At 46.0% G+C, this 19,790-nt stretch overlaps 1 long non-coding RNA gene across 19 annotated transcripts in view; it reads right to left on the bottom strand.

Annotated features, from left to right (window-relative positions):
- Nucleotides 1-18,035, bottom strand: part of LOC120504584 — a 65,263-nt gene extending 47,228 nt beyond the window's left edge. For 8 of the 19 annotated variants that reach the window (XR_005628068.1, XR_005628069.1, XR_005628076.1 and 5 more), the window contains exons 1-3: nt 8,992-9,110; nt 8,520-8,629; nt 2,162-2,243 (exon numbers count right to left, since the gene is read on the bottom strand). This is a non-coding gene — a long non-coding RNA (uncharacterized LOC120504584). Of the gene's footprint in view, nt 1-1,271; nt 1,408-2,161; nt 2,244-8,519; nt 8,630-8,991; nt 9,116-17,595 lie in introns of those variants that run through there. The other 11 variants (XR_005628067.1, XR_005628070.1, XR_005628060.1 and 8 more) reach the window with 11 other exon arrangements.
- Nucleotides 18,036-19,790: the final 1,755 nt, after the last annotated feature.

Genomic DNA, 19,790 nt, shown 5'->3' with positions numbered 1-19,790 from the left:
GGTACAGCCATGTCCATTTGAGGAAAATAGGTCCTCTCTGGACCTCCTGCAGGAGGTCTCTTGCTCTTCACTCTGGTACTTGCTGCATAGCAACCCAACAGCCCCAACCAGTCCAGCTCTGGTGAAGATAGGAACATCACACAGCAACCACACAGCAGGTCTAAATAATTTATGACATCCCTTCCTCCTCCGGCACTTCTGTTTGTGCCTGATGAGCCTTTTAGGCTTCCCACAACTTAGCAGAATTGCCAGGCAATGGCAAAGAAGGACAGGAAGAGGGCTGCTGGCCTGGCAGCCAGAGTCCTTTAAAAAAAATCCTCTGCACTAGGGGTTACTGGTGGGTCACACTCTCTCTGGATGGCAGTGCTTCTGGGAATTGTTCCACTGATTTAAGTGGATAGGTTGCCCAGTCCAACTTCATGGACTTCGAGCAACCGATACCTGCCACCAAGCGAAAGAAGAGCCACCAGCCTTGGTCCGTAAATGAGATCGGTAAGGGAGATGGAGGGAGGGCAAGTGAAGGAAACATAATGCTGTAGGTGAAGTACTCCATGTTCCCCCAGCAACCTTCTTGTGTGTGCTGCCAACGTCAGGTGGGCTCGCCTCCTGCTGCCTTGTCCCCCTCCTGCACAGCCTGCTCCATGCAACTGAGCCTACCCCAGGCTGGCCTGACCCTGAATGGAAAAATTCCCAATTACTTCAGTGAAGAGGGCTCTGTGACCCCAAACAAGTGCAGGAGAGCAAAATTTGGGTAGGGCTATGATTTCACTGCCTGTGTGCATAGGCTGTCTCTTTTCCTACACAGAGGAACGCTGGCCACCCTTCCCACTTTTTTGGTTCTCAGTGTTCATCACTGCACCTGGAGTTATCTCCCATTTACCAAGGAGTTGATTTAAGTGTCTGACTCAGTCACATATGTTTGGCTCCCTTATTCAGAGTAAGATTTGGCCTACTAGCTGTGAAAACAGCTTATATCACATGTGCTGCAAAGCCTAGCCAGAACAGGCTGAATAAAGGATGAAGTTTAATCATGGAAATGTTGACCTACAAATAGAGAACAAAATGTTAAACCACATGGTATAGGGTGCCGCACGCCCCAAATATCAAGGAGAGAAAAGAAGAATTGAACACATTTGGAAAGTAAAGCTTACTGTTTGGGGTTTGGTTGGTTTTTTTTTTTACTTTTTCTTTCTGCATATTCGGAGAGTCAGACCCACACTGTTCCCGCTCGCAATGACACCCTGGCATCCGAAGAACAACATAACACCCACCACAAAATGCTGCTGCTGGCTGGCGCCATCTAAAGCAGCAAGGTTTGGTGAGGGAGGTGAGACTGCCAAAGGCAGGCGAGTGGGGGTGTCACAGAGAGTGGGACCCGGCCACCAGCATGACTCCAGTCCATGGGACCTGTACGAACAGGGGAAAGGTAAATGTGGTGAGGATTAAGACCCCTTTCATCTTCTGTCCTTGAAAACTAGTCCAGAGTTACCTCTTACAGCTGGGGGGTGGGGGGATGTTGTCATTATTTACACACCACCTTTCAGCTGGGACATCCTCACCTTTGTGTGTTTCACACAAAGAAGGGCAGTGTTTTTGTCAGAGAGTCCATTTCCATTTTTAATCACAACCAGACAGTTCATCTCATCGGATGGGAAAACTTTCTCATAGGCTTTATTTAACATAATTTTGGGTGTTGCAAAGGACAAAGAATAATTTTTTTAATCAGTCGTCTTGCTTTCAGTAACTCATCGGCTTTGTCTTTAGGTACACTACATTTTACACAAACGTAGTTAACAGCAGCCGGCCAGGCCTTACTGACTGACAACTGTTCTTTACAGGATTTCTATGTGCCAAAGAGCTGGACAGTAATATCCATTTGGTATTCATGGAAGGTACTTGCAGAACAATAATGACAATAATTGCTTCTGATTCTTGTGTTTACAACACTGCCAAAGTATCATTATAGCCTTATTTATAGATAATAATGCTTATTAATCACACATATTTGAATTTTGGAATGTATTAGATTAATATTCTTTTGTAACTTGGTTCTGTACTAATGCTATGAAAAGCACTTTCTGAATGCAGCCCACTGGGAAGTGCTTGCCTCGGTAAAGTAAAAGCATCCAAGCCATCTGCAGGTGAGGGACAAAGGGCATACCTCTTCCTCAGCAGGCACACACCAAAGCCGGACACGCCAGTTCCAAAAGCAGCTCCTTTGGATTAAAATCAGGGGCAGATGCCTGAAAAAAAATGCCGTGAAAGGTGTGATAGTAGTAGTGTTGTTCTTGAGCTTGCTTTTTGATGCTCTATGAAAAGGTTTGTTTTCTATTGCTTTATAAAGAAACTGGGTTTGGAAGGTGAGGAATAGATCCATCTATCATCTCACTCTCTAACAGCCTATTCTACCCCATGGGTGAGTTTTGTCTGGACCTTGAAATTCCTTATCAGTCAAGAGGTTGGCAATGAGAAATATAAGAAATAGACTACAAAAACCACTCCTCATTTTGGTTATTAAATAATTCCAGCTTTTCTATCTCAGTGTCTTCTACAATTCAATAACACGATAGAAGAAAAATAGATTTTTTAAAAGACATTTTCAACACATGAAAGTGCCACACAAATCTAAATATCAACTGCCTTATATTCATATCCTTCTTTGTTTCCCTGTAGCTCATTACAATGGTGAAAAATACACCAAAGCAACTACAGTGCCAAACTCTCCAATTTTTATTATGTGACCAGCTCCATAAATTTGTATTTAAATAAAGTCCAGAACAATATAGAATGTTTTATTATTATTATTTTAGATAGTTCTTCAAGCAATTTGCAGAGACTCTGTAATTTTAGAGACATTTCCATCTGTTTGGTTGGGGTTTTTTTTCCTTTTTACCCACCGCTGATATAGTGTAACTACTCTAACACCAGAACGTAAAGAAACTGGGAAACGGGGCAGCGGGTGTTGTATTTTATTCTGTGTGTCCATTTTGTGGTTTTTATGGTGCTCCCTGCACAGTGAGGATAACCTGTTGCTAAGTGTCACAGCCCCATTGTCTCCAGGGATCTTTTACAGTGGTAGAAAAAAAAGAAATAATTAAAATTCAGAAGCTCTAAATTGTGAAGAACACTTATGGCTTTACTACAACTCCCCCAAGCTGCCCCTAGCTGATATATTTTAACAGGCAAAATTACAAAGTGGTGTTGCCCCTTTAAAATGTTTCACCTATTAATATTCCAGTGTGCTTACTGTGTTTAGAAAATGCCAGTATTGAGTTTTCCCAGGAACTTCAAACCTACCAAGACAGCCAGTGCTGAGCACAGTCCAATTGTTTCTAACTGAAGCCAGGATTTAAAATTTTAAAAACCCTAATAGAGAGATTAGAGATGAAACCAAAGCGCAAAGTTGGCGTCAGGATGCGGAGGGAAGCCCTGTCCCTACGGGTTCCACACAACAAAGCGGAGCACCCCCCCCATCCCAGAGACCCCAGCTCCTGCTGGGGGCCCTGGGGCCAGCTTGTCCTGGGCATTGCTGGAAGGAGGGTCACAGCTTCAACCACCACTTGCAGATAAAGGAATTATTCCCCAAGTGTGGGCACAGGGGGTGGAAAGAGCTTTGGATTGGGTTCCTTTCCCAGTTGCAGCTCAATACCATTCAGCCAAAACTGATCCCAAAACTTGACAGTGCTGCACTGAGGGGACTTGGATCAATAACTAGTCATGGCTTTCGGTTCTTCTGCTAGTCCTCTTCTGAAAAGAAAACCCATAGCCCCTGGTGCACACAACTGGCTACAGCATTCACTGGCACAGAAGCATGTGCAGATACTCTCCGCTCCCCAGCCATTGGTGGCTCCCCGAAAAGTTTGCTGTATTTTCCTTAGGTTTCAGAGTATCACAGTGCAAAAAGCTGTCCCTCTAACAGGTGTGTGAAATCTGCATCTCATTCTTTTACAATAGTAATAAAAATAGCTGGAAGAGTTTCAGTACAAGGATCCTAATTTCAGAAAGGCAAATCAGCAGCATATAAAATCATAATTTACCCTCTGCAGATTACAGACCTTATTTTCTTACCTGAGTAATGAACAATAATTTCTATTGTTTCTGTCTGTTTGGGTTTTTTTTCAGAGCAGTAGTAGTTTAATAATTTTTTCTACCTCTTCAAAGAAAAAGGCAAAGCAAACAGTTATCACATGAGGAAAGGTGCATTTGCATTTTATATACGTATAGCTAATGCTAAACCCACACAAAGATAAAAACAGACATTTCCAGCTATAGAATTTTACTATTTATTATAGCCAGAGATGCACAAGTCAAATTTCCGTAAAACTTAACTTTCTAAAGAAAAATTTGCTCTTTTTTTTAATATTGATTTTTCACAGTTCTCACTGAACTTAAATGAAGGAGTGAATGCCCAACGTCCTTGAAAAATAGTCGCTATCCTACAGTATCCCTTTTCTGTTTCTATCAGAATCCCCAGTATGAAAAGCTGTCCTTCTTGCACAAAATCAGTAGATGACCCTACAAACACTGCTCACATGCACCAGAAATTTCAGCATGAGTCAGGGTAGGCAAAATCAAGTCTTGAGCAAAATCCAAGCAAACAAGCAGCAAAATCACCCTCCTAACATCAAGTGCAGTTACTACAAGTTACATTTTTGGATTTGTAGATACGGGCTAGGAAAATAAAGACAAAAAAGTTTTGACTGGCTTGTTCACTAACCATATCTCAGTGGTCACAAATTATTAAAAAGGAAAACTCAACTGGAAAAGTTCTAAACATAGAGGAAGTTTCATAAGTGTTTTTTTGTAGCATCATTTTATTTGCTATATTTTTCACTAGGACAATATTACTCTGTTTGTATTTAACATTGGGTTTATGTCAAATAATTATTCTTTCTGTTATCAAATTGCATGATTATTGTGTATTTCTCCCTCCAGATATGTATTATGAGGATTTTTCTTCCTTAGTTTTATATCATATATAACAACTAAAGTCTGGAATTTGTAGTTTCCCATCACCTTCATAGAACTGTAAGACACAAGCAGGAATAAAGATAAAAACACACCTTTTCATCAAGTAGTCTGCTAACCAAAAGGAAAAAAAATAAGCTTTGTGTATTTCTAAATAGTCCTCTAGAAGTCTTGTACTACATGGTATATATCGTATGGTTTCTCCCCCTGTTATGACATCTCTGATTACTTTAAAAAAAACTCTCAAAAATGTTGAGGCACAAACCTTTGTATGGAATACTTTTAGTACGCTTTTTATTCTGACAAGATTAATAATTATCCTATAAGCATGACACAGTGTTTTAAAATGTTTTTTTCTGCTATGAGTTAGGATTGTGCACATAAATGTGGAAAGAAAGGTTATTTCACAGCAGAGAAATGCATATTTAAACAAACTGTGATTAAATGGTAAAACTGCTTAAAAAGGAAAAGCCTGGGTTTTTTCTCACCACAGTTATTCTGAATTTAAAATACCCATAGTAAGTTTCCAAAGGACACTGGGCATTTGCAATGAAAACACAAGCTATTGAAATTAATGAGAGATAATTGAGAGAACTATAGCAAATGTCCCAGAGCTTTGGCCAAAACTGGACAGAAAAAGATCCACTTGTGTAGCAAGTGATAACTGTGTCCCTCCCCACCATCACCACCCTGTCTTCTTCTGTGGCACCTGCAACAAGCTCATAGTGGGAGCAACTGGCTATGTGGGAGCCAGTCTACAGACTAACCAGGCTTTTGTGTCCTTCAACAAGACACCTCACAAGTGCTGACAGTCCTCATGGCAGCCTTAACTCTTTCCCAGAACACACAACTGCCCTTTCTGCTAAGCTCATACACGTCCAGCACTTGCTTTGATGCAAAGACGCGGGTATGAGGTGTTTTGAGCATTCAAAATGCTCAGTAATGCACATTCTACTTATCTAGTGACCAGAATTATTGCTGGCCTGATTCACTAGTCAAAGTGTATAGGATGTAACCTTTAGGCAGCTGGGGCGTAAGGGCAAGATCAGTGTGGCCTTCATACCTAACTCCATTCACATCAAATAAATGAAACAATAATCTCTCAGTTGACATTAAGGTCTAATGGAAATACTTCAGGGAGCAGAATGAGAGCTAGATCCTGCTCATTCCAATCAAACAAAGCTCCACATGACTTCAATGAATGGGACGAGCAAGATTTGGCCCATCTTGAGCAGCACAGGTTTGGCTTCCACATGCTGAGCTGTACCCACTCGTTGGAGAAGGACAGTGAAATAGTGGAGCCAATAGACCTTGAACTAAGGAGATGACCAAGGGCAGCACCTTGTCTGCACTTAAACGGATGGCAAGGCAAGCAGCAGCATCCAGTTTGCCCCTGAGCTTTAGTGCTGGGCTTCAACCATGGTACAGTCTTTCTACTAACTTTACTTGAAGGAGTAATTTTAAAATAATTTCATGCTAAGTGCCAGAGGGCTCACTTTTTCACAACATTAAACTGGATCACATCAACTCCCGTTCTAAATATAAAATATGATTGTATTACTTGACTTCATACTTTTTATAAAGGTCCCATTGTGGTGGGGTTTCACAAGGTATAAAAGCCCATACAGGTATTATGGGCCATATTAGTCCATTTCATCTAATTAATCATCTACTTAAAACTGTTTTTCTTGAATCGTAGTAGAAAAAATAAAATAAGCATTCTTTTTTATAATTTCCAAAATTAAATTCATATTCCATAATGACCATATTTCATGTGCAAAATAACAAGATATGCTTACATACCTGGTTTCCCTCCTTTAGTGAGTTGCCTCATTTGTAAAACATTGCATATAAGATTAGAACCTAAAATGAATTACTTGGTTTTTCTTGATATGAAATCTTGTTTAAGTTCACAGCAATTTTAAATATGATACATTTAAAATATTAATATTTCCCATATATTATTCACTGACTTTCAGGTTTCATCTCAAGTTAGTGGCACTTCATATTTCAAAGGAAGAACTGTTTCTTTTTTTCAATACTAATGTTCTATTAATTCACTTTGTAATATCATTCTGGTTCAGACAAATAAAATTGCACTAAATTGCTTATGCCAAGAATTGTGCTAAAGTTGTTGGCACTATACAAAATTCCATATTGTATTACTATTTTATAAGATTTTTATATCAGTGGCATCTTTTTAGGCATAATTCATAGTCCCATTTAGTTCTAGAAGGGCAAAATACACACAGGGATTTTTATGCTGAGATGGGGCTATATGTAGGTGTTTACAGTAAAGTCTGAAACTAAAGTAACTTTTGCAATGTACCAGATACCAAATCCCAGTGAACTATCTTAATGGCTTTTCCTTCATGCATATTTTTTATTTTGGGCAGTTTTTCTCTTCCAGCATGTTTTTTATCACACTCATGTATAAACGCATAGTATGCACAGACATATATTTGTGAAAAATAAATTTGTGTGCATACAGAAATACTCGAAAGGCTTCATATGAATATTATGTAACATATGCCATCCATGTAATCACTACACACAAAAAGAAAATTCATTTATAGATACAAATAAAATATGTGAAAGTTATTAAAGGACCCATAAAAGCCTCAACACAGAGGGATTCTCCATCACATCCAAAGAACCATGGATACAATCTAATCTTTTTATATGTTCATTTATATTTTATACTTTTTACATAAAGTCCACGTGGCCTCATAGCTATTTCCAGAGATGCAGATGAAAGTTACACCTGGATAAACTGAAAACTCTTTAATGAGTAAAGCAGCATCTAATCCTATGAAATGCCTTGCTGGAGTCAAATAATTACTAAGTGCTGGAGCAAGAGTAGCAAACAGCAGTAAAATCACCTGTAAATAGATGTGAGGTACTAAAAATACACTTTAGTATTTGTATAATTGACTTTCTCTGGCTGATTTCTCTCATCAAAATCAAATGTTCAGGAGGCAGAAATTCAACTCCAAGGAACCCAGATTAATACATATATATGAATATATAGTCTGTGACTAAGTTTGCAACATTGTTAATAATGTATGCTCCTTTTCCAATGCCTAGTATTTGCTCCCTCTGCAATTCTAAAAATAAGAAAATTTTATCAACTCTTTTAAGAAATGAATTGCAAAATAACTGATGCAGATCCCTGTCACTTGTGAACACAATGAAATTATACAAAAAGGAGCAAATGCAGGAGAGGCTCCTCCTCAAAAATAGAAACGAATGCCCTGTTCCTATACAGTCCTCAAATGGCAGGGTTTTGAAACATGGATTAGACCTCGAATGCAAATTAACTTCGGAAGGCAGGGAGAGAGGGGAAAAAAAAAATCAGAGACATACCAAGTCAAACACTCCTTTTCCTGCCTATCTCGTCCGCAATGGTAAAATAGGCTAAACAAAACAAGTGCACATCAAGATACAGCCAATTAAGGAACAGAGAGCGGGGCGGGGGGGGAAGAGGGTGGAGAGGAAGGCACCTCACTGAGCACATGGGGAGTGGGAGCGCAGCATCCCACCATACCTACCTTATGAGTGTTCAAAGGAAGACAACTGGGGTAAATTGGAGCCAGCTTTGATTTTTGCCATCCGGTTACACCCGGGATGCGGGGGAGTGGGGTGGGGCAGAAGGGTCGGTCTGGGCGGAGGTAGACGGGTGATAAAAAAAGTGGGGATAAATACTGAGTGAGGTGCCGAACGCTATGCAAATAGTTGGTCTTTGTTGGGTTTTTTGGGGTTTTTTTTGGGGGGGGTGGAGGGTGTGAGAAAAGGCGCTGTCGGTGGCGAGGTGAGTGCGTCCCCGCACCGTCCGCACACGCGTGGGGCAGGGCGAGGGGAGCGCCGGCGCGGGGCAGCGCTGCCCACCGAGGGGCGCGGGGCCGGGGGCTGCACCTTCCCGGGACCAGCGGCTGCTCCAGATGGGGAGAGAGGGGGTGCGGACCCCCCTCCTTCCGCCTCCCTAACCCCCCGACCGCTCCCCCCCCGTCACGGCTGCCTCACCGCTCCCGGCGGCTCCCCGCTTAGAAATGGAGACCGGCAACTCTCACCAGAGCTCACCCGCATCCCACGGTCCTGAGGAAGGAGTTTGGGGCGGCGGGGGGAAGCGGGCGCGAGGCGTGGGGAGGGGGGGGGGGTGTTTGAGAGTGACGGTGTGGCGAGGAGGAGGAGGAAGGAGGAAGGCTGGGAAGAAGGGGGTGGAGGGAGACGGCTTCTGAAATGGAGCCAGCCCAAACGGGAGACGATGCTGGAACAGGGGCTGCGTCATTTCGGGGCTGGGAGAGGGCTCAGCTCCCCTGTCTGCAGGCGGGGAGGACAGATACCAGCAGGCCAGGGCAGGGTGCGGGGCGCTGTGGGGTCGGGACCACCGCCGCCCGCCCTTCTCCGCAAGCCCCCGGGGCCGGGACGGGGAAGGAAAACCCCACGCTGGGAAAAGGGATAAGCCGCCTTCGGTCTGCCTAGCGATGCCAGAAAGGACAGGGGCAGGGAGAGGAGTACGGAGCTCGTCGGCCACAAAGCAGTAGGCAGGACGGGTCACGAACGGGGCCCGAGGCAGGGCCAGCTCCCGCGGGGGTAACAGGGTCCTGGGACGGCGAGGGTAGGAGGAATGATCGGCATTTATAACGCCGGGGGAGGCTCACAGCCTTTCAAAGAGTTTCAGCTGGGTGAGTGGAAATGCCTTCTGCCCCTTACACATATGGAAGCACAGCGATCTTTGGTGGGGAGGGGGGGCGGGGGAGAGAGAAAGCAATTTTTTCTTTTTCTGCTGGACAGTGGATCTCTTTGAGCCTATTGTCATGTCCTATGGCAGTAATTATAAATAAACTTTCTTTCTGCAGAGAGGAAGTAGCAGAGACTGAGGGTTGAAGCTAGCGAATGGCCAGCTGATCTTTGCTGGCCCATGTCAGCAAGGTGGTGGCCTGGCCCTGTACTGAAAGACTATGGGCACAGTATGCTGCATGTCTGAGACTTAATACCTGGCCTGGGAATACCTTTCCGTCTCTCAATTCTTCCCATCCACTCCAACAGTTTCCTTCTGAAGCTCATCCCCTCAAAAGCTTTCTAAATTCAGCTTCAAATACTCATGTTCACATATTTTTAATTTTTTTTTTAATTATTTTCATACCACCCCTGTTGTCCCATGTTTAAAAAGCAAAGCTGCTCAGTGGCTTGAGATCACAGGTGCCATCATGGAGGTCCATAATGAGTGTCAGTAAAAAGCAAGAGAGAGTTAAGTCCCCAGGCAAGATTATAGCACTGGTACACAACCATGTGCAGCCCTGTCCAAGCCTTCTATAGCACCTGCCACAGCGAAGGTGTTGCATGTAAAGTCTTGGCAATATTGACCATAGTCATTATTGTTATGTGCATAAATATTTTAGCTTCTTTTATGACTCTGCGCATGTGTGTGGGCAATATATGTGTGCATGCTCATACAAACACATTTATATCTATGTATATATTCAATAGTGATGGGCCTGTTTAACTGAACAGTGATTTCTCTCCTACAGATAGTTGTATAATACACACATAGTCATGATACCTAAGGTGTTTGGGGGTGGGGATGCATAATATCTTATAAATTTGAAGTTTTTATCAGACAGAGCAGATTACTTTAAGCGTTCAATTTCTCAGCGATCCAATTTTATTAGGATTTACTATCATTTGTGCTGCACATCCCTGGGGAAATAATGCTTTGATTAATGTAATCCTGGGCTGGGATCCGCCACATGCCCCTCTCCCAAGAGAAGGGCCCTGTTTGACAAACAAAAATAGAGCAGCAACTATTGCAATCTGCACTCACCTTTCGTAAGCACATAGACCCACACACACACACAGACACAAAATATAACCTTCTCCTCCCCCCAACCCCAAATACAATAGCAGCATCTCAAAACAATGTGCACTTATTCATTTACACACAATGACTCTGATTCAATGTGGGCTGTACAGTCCAGCCCTCAAATGCATAGAGACGGCCCAAAAAGGATTCTGCTCTGTCCCCCGCTGAGAAGCTGAAGCATCTCTGGGAAGCTCAATGCTTCTCTGTGTTTCAGGCCCTCCTTGGGCTCCCAACATTTCTGCCTCTTTGTTTCCCGCTGCAGGGCTTGCCACAAACCGATTTCAAGTCTTCTCCTTCAGACCCAGGGGCTGGAGAAGCTGTCCCTCCGAGGCTCCCTGGCACCTACCAGGGGGACATGTACCTCTCTAAACGGGCCTTGGTAAGTGAATCACAGCCAGGCACTCTGCTCAGCTCACAGGGAGAGTGGGGGGACCCAGAAAACAACGCCAAACAGAAAGACTTGTCACATACATTTTTAAAGGGGAAAAAAGAGAAGTATTCTTCTGCCTTTGGGGGTTGCTGGGGTTTGAGCAGCTTTGTTCCAGACACCACCACCACCTTCCCCTCCCCATCTCTCCCCCCCCCCCCCCCCCCCCCCCCTTCTGTTTGTGTCAAAGGCTGGCAGGAACAATAGCGTTTAAACAGAAGTAAATATGCCCAGATCAGAGCCCAGCCCCAGAGAAAGGGAAAGCTTTCTTTATATCCCTAGGTGAACTGCCCGTTGTTCCCCCTTTTCCTCCTTCTCCCCTCACGCCCACAAAACAACGCCCATTCCCGGCAGCCCAAATAGCAGTTTAATGTTGAATTTCTTCCTTCCACCTCGCCGGAACAAAGCGGGTCCCACTGTGCCTGAGGAGGACATACAGTGTCACAAAAAAGGCTCTGGCAGCACTCGGGCCACTCTTTTCCAAGTCCGGAGTAATAAATCCAGGAGAAGAAGGAGGGGAGGGATCTACAGTCTGGAGATAAGGAGGGATGCGGTTTGCGCCGGGGTTTTCAATAAGCTGCTGCTCTCTCCTTCGTGTTTACCCACTGACCCCCAATACGGTGACTCAGCGATTACAGAGCACTGGGTGTCTGTGTGTGTAAGGGTGTGAAGGGGAGCGGGGGGATTTCCTCCCCCTTTTCCCTTTCTTTTCTTTCCTGATGAAAAACGTTGCAATTACATTTCTGCATGCTGATCAGAGAGTTCAAATAACAAGCCTTAAACGCGTTATCAGGCTCTTGTTAAAGAGGGAAGAGGGAAGTGAAGGGGGGATCAAATCCAGACGTATGCGCCTGGATGTATGCATACCTATATAGATACATATTTAAATGACAGACTGCTACAAGAAGAGATGGGTTGTTGCTCGGACCGAGTGTCTTCACCCCGGCAGATGAGGAAAGAGCCTCAATTTAAAACACCCAACAAACTACAGAAGAAAGCAAGACGCACAAATCACTCCAGGGAAAAGTTATTTAGACGCAATCTCTAGATTTTCCCAGTGCAAACTGACTTTCCTATCGGGTTTGATCCAGTTTTTCTGCTCCTCTTCCCCCTCCCACCCCAAGGGGGATCCATCCCTATTTCGCGTTTTCCTTCTCAGAAGTGGCTCCTGCCGCCCCGCCCGGCAGGGCGTTTGCCGGGACCTCGGCGTGGCCGCGGCCCGTTCCGCGCCCGCGGAAAGGCCGGCGGGGCGGGGGTCGCCCCCCGGGGACGCGGGGTGGCGGCGGGCTTTCGGTTCCAGCCTCCGCCCCCCACACTGCTACCCCCCTAACTCCTGGCAGGCGGCAAGAAATTGTTTCAGAAGTCGGGTGGTGGGGCTGAATTTAGAGAGGGGAGGAGGGAATAAATGCAAGGAGATGATGAATAACTTTAACTTTTGACTGTAGGAGTCATGATGGAGTTGAGCGAAGCTGCGGGGAAATATGTCATTTAATCCCAGGGCTACTGAAGTCCCTTTTATCAAACGTCGTGATGCTGGAATTATACTGCTGTGAAAGCGACTGAGTACTTAAAAGTATCCAACATCAGGCAAATGTATAGATTGGAGGAATGGGTGTAAAATGAAGGCACGTACAAACTAATCACACGACCGTGAAAACCCCAAGCGGATTAGATAAATATAAATAGATGTGCATTAAAAAAAAAAAAAAAAAAAAAGCACCATAAAACTCTAGCTGCTGTATTCACACAAGGAGAACAGACAGCGTGTGCATGTTTGTGTGCAATGCCAAAAAGAGCAGCCTTAAGGTTGACCTACTGCAATCTGCACTGAGCTCCTCAGACAATAGACAAGTTCAAATGTCAAAAAATCTAATAATAATAACCAGAGCTGCCAAACTGCACGAACTGTTTTCTGGTGTATCACAATTATTCACCCTCATATTCACTAAAAGACTTCCAGTCCTTATGCGTGTAAAAGAAAATCTATGTAATGCATATGGATTTTTTTTATCACATGTGAAACGCCATTGAGATGGCAAGCACGCAAATCGGAATGATATCATGTCTAATAAAAGCAGGGCTAAGGTTTTCACAGTCTCTTTTAAAAGACTCCAACTTGTAAATCCCCTTTTAATGTCGCTACATGCACAATTATTCTTATTAATAAAAATCTACATGTTCAAGGGTCTGGATTGAAAGTATGTATCCCTCTGATTTTAACATCGGTGGGAGCATTAGGTTTCCATCATATGTAATGTGTCTACGTTGGGCTCAAGTCAACAGATAGATTGTTCCATTCATTTGGCAACTCTCATTACAGTCCGTGTGAGGTGAACCCTGAGCAAGACACGTTGGGTAATATCAAAATTATGCAGCCGGGAAATAAAGGCATCTTGCTTTGCATGTGCAGTTCTGTATTATTGTTCTAATTTATTACAGAACCCGAAATGCTTTGTTATGCTCAAAACAATAAATAAGGTTCCGAGTGAAGCCTTCAGAATAAAAGGTATGGATAAATGATCCGCCTGCCTATTGTGTTTATCGTTATTATCGTCAGCCTTTAAAAGTAATCTGTGTATTTTCCTATTTTCTCCAGATTGGTTAGTGTAATATCCCTAGTGCAGCTATCAACGTGGTCATAAGAACTATGAACTACACTATGGGTAAGCTTGAAAAACCCAGAGCAGATCGCATTAGCCAAGAACGCTACATATCTGGAAGCCAGTCAACTTCACGTTTGCAGCTGACTGCTGTATTATGCACGAATGTGTTTTACATATAGCAGACTGTATACGGAATATGTCTTTATGTTTAACATTTTAATTTGTAAATGCTAATTAGGCAGTTGGTCTCCACGGTTATATTAGTACATACCTAATCATTTCCCACTATAAGTAAATGAATACTAAATACGGTAAACACTTTCTTTTCACTATTTCCACGACAGTATCTCTTCGACATCCATTTTCCAAAGGCGTCCATTAGGACTAAATAGGCATTTATTTTAAAAAGGAGGAGGGAAAAAATATACTCTGTATCACTCTTACAATTGGGGTGCCACAATTGGGCAGGCATGGAGCCGACAATCCTAGCCGGACCGGACTCTTCCAAAGGCAGCCAGAAAAGTTTACTTTTGCTGAATTAACTTGTTGCTCGTTTTAGCGTTAGTTTTCGCTTCGCTTTCCGTACCTAGTCGCCTGCTGCTGCTAACTGGCGCAGGCACAGAGCAGAGGAGCTGCGCTTCTAAATCCTGTTTTATTTAAAATATAACGCAGGTTATGCTTGGAGGATTGGGGGAAGGGGGGGCAGAGGAAAGCTGGGAGAAGTCCGCTCAATCCCGACCCCGGGATGGTGAACTTTGCTGGGGTCTTTCAACTCCAAAACCCGCCCGCTTCACAGGCAAGGAAAATGTTCACCAAACTGCAAATCTCAGGCAAGCGACCACGTTTCTGAGGAGAACTGCGCTCTGGAAATGTGTTTTACTAGTCTGGAATATTCCTAGCGCTCATTGCGCCAAACGCGGTAGGTGGAAAGTTTTGTTCATGTAAATATCTCAACCATTTTACCTCACGGTCAGTACACACGGGGACTTGACTCCGTTTTCCAAATGAAGACCCACGAACACTTTAAATGAAAAGTGTAATTTCTTGTAGGTCGTTTTCTGTCTTTGATTACTTTTCTCTTTTTTATGCATGTGTTAGGCTTTTAGGCGGGGTATTCATCTTGCCAGGTTCTATCATATTTATGGGCTGTGTGATTTCCAGGGTTCCAATTGGTCTTTCCTTTATGGAGGCAAGAAATAAAACTTTCCTTGTAGCACGGAAACTGCTGGGGCTCCAGCACGGGGGAACAAAGTGGCTCCAAGCTCCCGCCCCGTGGGCACCGCTCCCCACCCGTCCCGGGAGGACGCAGGTGCGTTGCAGGATGCTCAGGGTGCTGCAGCCACGCGGGTCCGCCCGTGCCCTGTGTCCTGCCAGCGGACGAGGGCGCGGGGGTGAGAAGCAGCCGTGTTTGCCCAGGAATTCCACCCAAAAAAACCCCAAAAAAAACCCCAAAAAAAAACCCAAAAAACAAAACAACCCCCCCACTAAAAAAACCCCGAAAATTAAAAGCCACCAACTAAATTTCTAGGTTCTGTCCCCTGTTGCAATCACTTAGCGGGGGAAGCAGAGAAAAGGAGTAAGGGGCTGAGAGGCTGAGAGCAGGCGCGCTCGGGAAGGGACAGAGAGCCGGGCTGCGTGGGGCTCAGCTGCGCTCGCTGTCGATGCTGTGCTTAGTTGAGGTTAATCTGCCAGGGTCCCGGACGGCGAAAACTTGTGCCGGGAGCGCGGCCGGTGCGGGCAGGGCGGGAGGCGGGGGGAGCGCGGCGCTGCCTCTGCCGCTGGCTCCCGCGCACGGATAAGGCTGAAGGGATCGGGGGGAGGAGTGGCCAGCTTGGGGGGGAGGAAGGAGGGAAAAATGAAAGGAAAAAAAAAAAAAAAAAGGAAAGAAAGCAAAAGAAAACTAGCCACTTTTCCAGGTTTAATACAGCGATTAAATATTAAATAATGTAAAAAAAAAAAAAAAAAAAAAAAAAAAGCCTTTTTTGAGTCGTTTTATTGTATCTCCAGAGGCTTAAGCGCCTTATTTGGACAGAAAGAAAACCACAAAAACCCCCGCGTGGCACCCCGGTTGCCCCGAGCTGCGGTGCCCGTGCCTGTGTTTAATTACCGCTCTCACTCCCTTGCAGGCCTCGGGTCCCTTGGAGGCACCGCACCGCCTGGGACACTTTCGGGCGGCCCCTGAACCGGCAGCCCCCGCTGCCGTCCCCCCGCCCGCGGGCCCCGGGAGTTGCGGGGCGCTGTCCCGGCGGCGGGGAGCGCCGGTGTGCGGGCAGTGCCGGCTGCGGCGGCGGCGATCCCCCGCCGCGCGCGGGGAGGGGGCGTCGCGGGGCGCCCCCTGGCGGCCGGCCGGCGCCAGGCGGAGCGCGCCCAAAGTTGATTTTGCTCGGCAAGCCGTATCGTATAAAATTAACGACAGCCAATAAAATTAGCTTACATGTTTCAACCGTAAAAGTCCAAAACAAAATAAAGCTAGTTTTAGTGAAGCTAAGGAGCTCTGCTTTGGCCCCGTTCGCTCTGGCTTGAACTGGGGTCCTTTTATCTAAAGCCCAGTGCACAAACATATAGCTTAATGTGACTAGTGTTCTTCCTTTTATTTCTTTCTCTATGGCAACCAATATGTTCTGCTCAGAAATGTTCCCCCATCAAGGAAACAAATGATCTTGAGGGAGCAGCTCTATACGGCATCTGTTCCGATGGAGCACACAGAGTTAACCCCAGTCAAAAGAGACGCTGGGCACGTCAACAAGAAGTGGAAAATGAGCGATTCTTCTCCCCCCCAAATTGAAACCTATACCTCCGTAGTTTTACAAGCCATTTTATTGATTTGGCTATCGACCGTTTCCAAAGAAGTAACTAATTCTAGGAAATTACAATGATCACCAGCTATTGTGTATCCAAAAGAGCAGCAACAGAGGGGGCAAAGAAAAAAAATGCAAAAAAACAGGGTAAAATTAAAATAAATTAAAGTCACATAATGGTATATTTAAGGTTCGGTAAAGTTTTCAGGAGCTGTATCTGGCCTGTTAATTTAATCCTACATTATTTATCACATTATTTATCACACTGACCCAAACGCTGCAGAAGAGTTTCAGATCATTAGACTACACCTCGCAATTGGATGGGATTCGGGGAAAGCGGAGAGACAGGCAAGATTGTCAAGAGAGAGAAACAAAGTGAAATCTGGTCTGTAATCCTCCAGCCCCAATCTCCTTGGAGAATAAAATGAAGGGATGTCCTGGTTAGTTTTGATTGATTATACTCTTTCTGATGGACTTTCACTACAGAGCTCTAGATGTTGTGCTTAACCGTCTGTTCCCTAGTTACAACATTAACCCTGTGCGTGCACCGCCGCTCCGCACCTTCCCGCGCCTCCCCCGCGCCCGTCCCTTCTCCGGCAGGTGCTCGGGTCACCCGCGCCCGGCTCGGCCCGGCCCGGCCCGGCGGTGTTACAATAATTAACAGTGCCCAGAAAAGTGAAGTAGTAACCAGAAAGACTCCAGCGCTTTGCTGCCTTGAGCTTTGGAATGAATCCATGCTTTTTATGTAATATTTCACTAAGGTGCTTTTTGTTGCTGGTGGGATTTTTTTTCCCTTTCTCTTTCCCTTTTTTTCCCAGCCTGTTTCCTTCAAGGCAGTTGCCATGGGTTTCCCTGTCTTGTCCGAAGCTTTTGAAAATACATATCCAGAAGACTTTAAAGAAAACAAAAGTAGATAAAAAAATGTAAAACACTTACCGATCAAACTCCCAGGATTTAGAGAAATTTTTTTTAATTTTTGATTTTAATAAGGTGACAGGGGGAAAAAAGCATGTTCTCAACTCCAGCGAAACGATCCATGTTAAGATTTTCCTTTGCACTGACTCCACTAAGCCCCGCTCTCCACTAGTCTATTATTTTCACCAAAATATATGAAAATTTATGCAAATGAAAATCAGCACTAACTGTTCTCCCCTTGTTATACTTTGGATTTTTTTCCAGACAAAACAATCTCACTCTGCAAGGGAGGGGGTGGGAAGAGTTGGGGAACGAAGTTGGTTGTTTGTTTTTTGTTGGGATATTTTTTTAAAATAAAAGACCATACTCCAGCTTGAGCTTTATTTTTTGTTGTCGCTGTTATGAGGGTGTACGGTGGTTTGGGTTTTTTTTCTTTATTTTTGGGGGATTTCTCCACCCCCCCCACACACCTTCCTTTTTTATTAAGAAAGTAGATCTGTTTGCAGAGGCGCTATCACGTTTCATCAGGCCACCTGAGACGGCTTTTGAAAGCGTGTACTGTGAAATTCATAGCAGTAATTTAGACAAAATCCTCACTGTATATTAATGAAAGACGGCCCCATGGCACCGTTCCTATCCTCCCCATTCAGTGTAAACAAAACCACGAGACTCACTCGGTTTTTGAGCCTGATCCAAGCAAAATCGGCTGGAAAGGAAAACATGGGGTTCTGGCACTGACTATTCAAACGTCTGCACCTGGAGATCTCAGATTTATTCAATGAAATCTGTGTTGGATCTTTTATATATATAAAAAAAGAAACCTTTGGAGGACGCATGGGAACAAATATATATATACCTATATATATGCATATATATATATATATACACATATATATATGTACACATATATATATATATATATATTTATAATGATTATGTTTGGTGTTTAGTTATCACCGCCCTTAAGATCCGTACGCTTCACTTGAATGGTTTTTCTAACCCGACCTGCCATGGCGTTTCGTGCCGTGCCAGCCGGGGGCTGGAGGGACCCCGAGCCCCGGCTGCCGAGCGCGGCGGGAGCGGGACGGCGCGGAGGGCGCTGCCGGCGGTGCGCGGCTCACCGCCTCCCGGGGCCGGGTTATTCGGCGTGCGGAGGAGGTTGCGGGGCGGGCAGGGCCAGGCGGGGGACAACGCTGCCCGTTCCCGTGCCCGCACCGCGCGTTTCCCTCGGCGGCCCCCGCCACTCCGGGAGCGCGCGTGGGACGGCGCTGCGCGGCCAGGCGGTCACTGGCAGCGCCGTGTCCCCTGCGTGTCCGAGCGGTGTTATTGCACCGGCAGTCCCCGAGGAGCGTTCAATTTGCCCTTGTTTTTGTTGCCACTTTCTCTTTCTCCGTGGTTCACTGAGGTTGCCTGCGCGCAGTGTTTCCGCTCGGTCGCATCTCTCCCCCGCGCCCCCCGCCTTCCCCCGCCCCCCTTAACTCTTTCCGCTGGACGAGAAATAATACAGCGTTTCATGCCGCGGGGCTGGCTCCCTGCGAGTAGACCGCAGCGCGCAGGGCAAGCCCGGACGCCGGCTCCCCTCGCCACCTCCCCCGCCGACGGGGCGGCCCTTCTCCGCCGCTGCCGGGCCAGCCCCCCGGCGTGACGGCTGCGGACGGGCTGCCGGGGTCCGGGGCGCACCCCGGGGTGCGGGGGCGGACAAAGGGAGGAGGGGGCGGGCGGGGGGCGGGCGCCTCCGGGGCTGAGCGCGGGGGGGGCGCAGCTCCGAATGCCGGTACGGGCACTGCCGGCGGGAACGAAGCGGGTGCGTGTGCCCGGTGGCGACACCTTCGCACAAACGCCTTTCCGAATCCAGCCCGGCGCTGGCGTCGTTGTTATTGCAGTTATTACTGTTGGTATTAATTATTACCGGCCGCGCTCGCCCCTGCCCGAGCGGCGACGGCGGGAGAGCTCCGAGGTGCGTGTGTCCGCCGGGCAGGAAGAGTTAAGAGGCGGAGGTAGGGAGGGATGGAGGGAGGAGGAAGGAGGAAGGGGAGAGGGAGGAGGGATAGAGGCAAGGGGGGGGCAACTTCCATCTCCGACGCCACTTCGCCTAAATTAAAAAGCAGCCAATCGGAACGGCCGGAAGGGGGGCCGCGCGGCCGGCGGCGCGCTGTCCGTCACGGGGCGCGCAGCCAATCGGCGGGGGCGGCGGCGGCCGCTTCCTCGCGGCGGGG

Source organism: Passer montanus, unplaced genomic scaffold (genome assembly GCF_014805655.1).
Source record: "Passer montanus isolate IOZ18808 unplaced genomic scaffold, ASM1480565v1 scaffold3, whole genome shotgun sequence".
Taxonomy (NCBI): Eukaryota; Metazoa; Chordata; class Aves; order Passeriformes; family Passeridae; genus Passer; species Passer montanus.
Note: the sequence above shows the minus strand (reverse complement) of the source record. Positions and strands in the feature narration are given on the sequence as shown.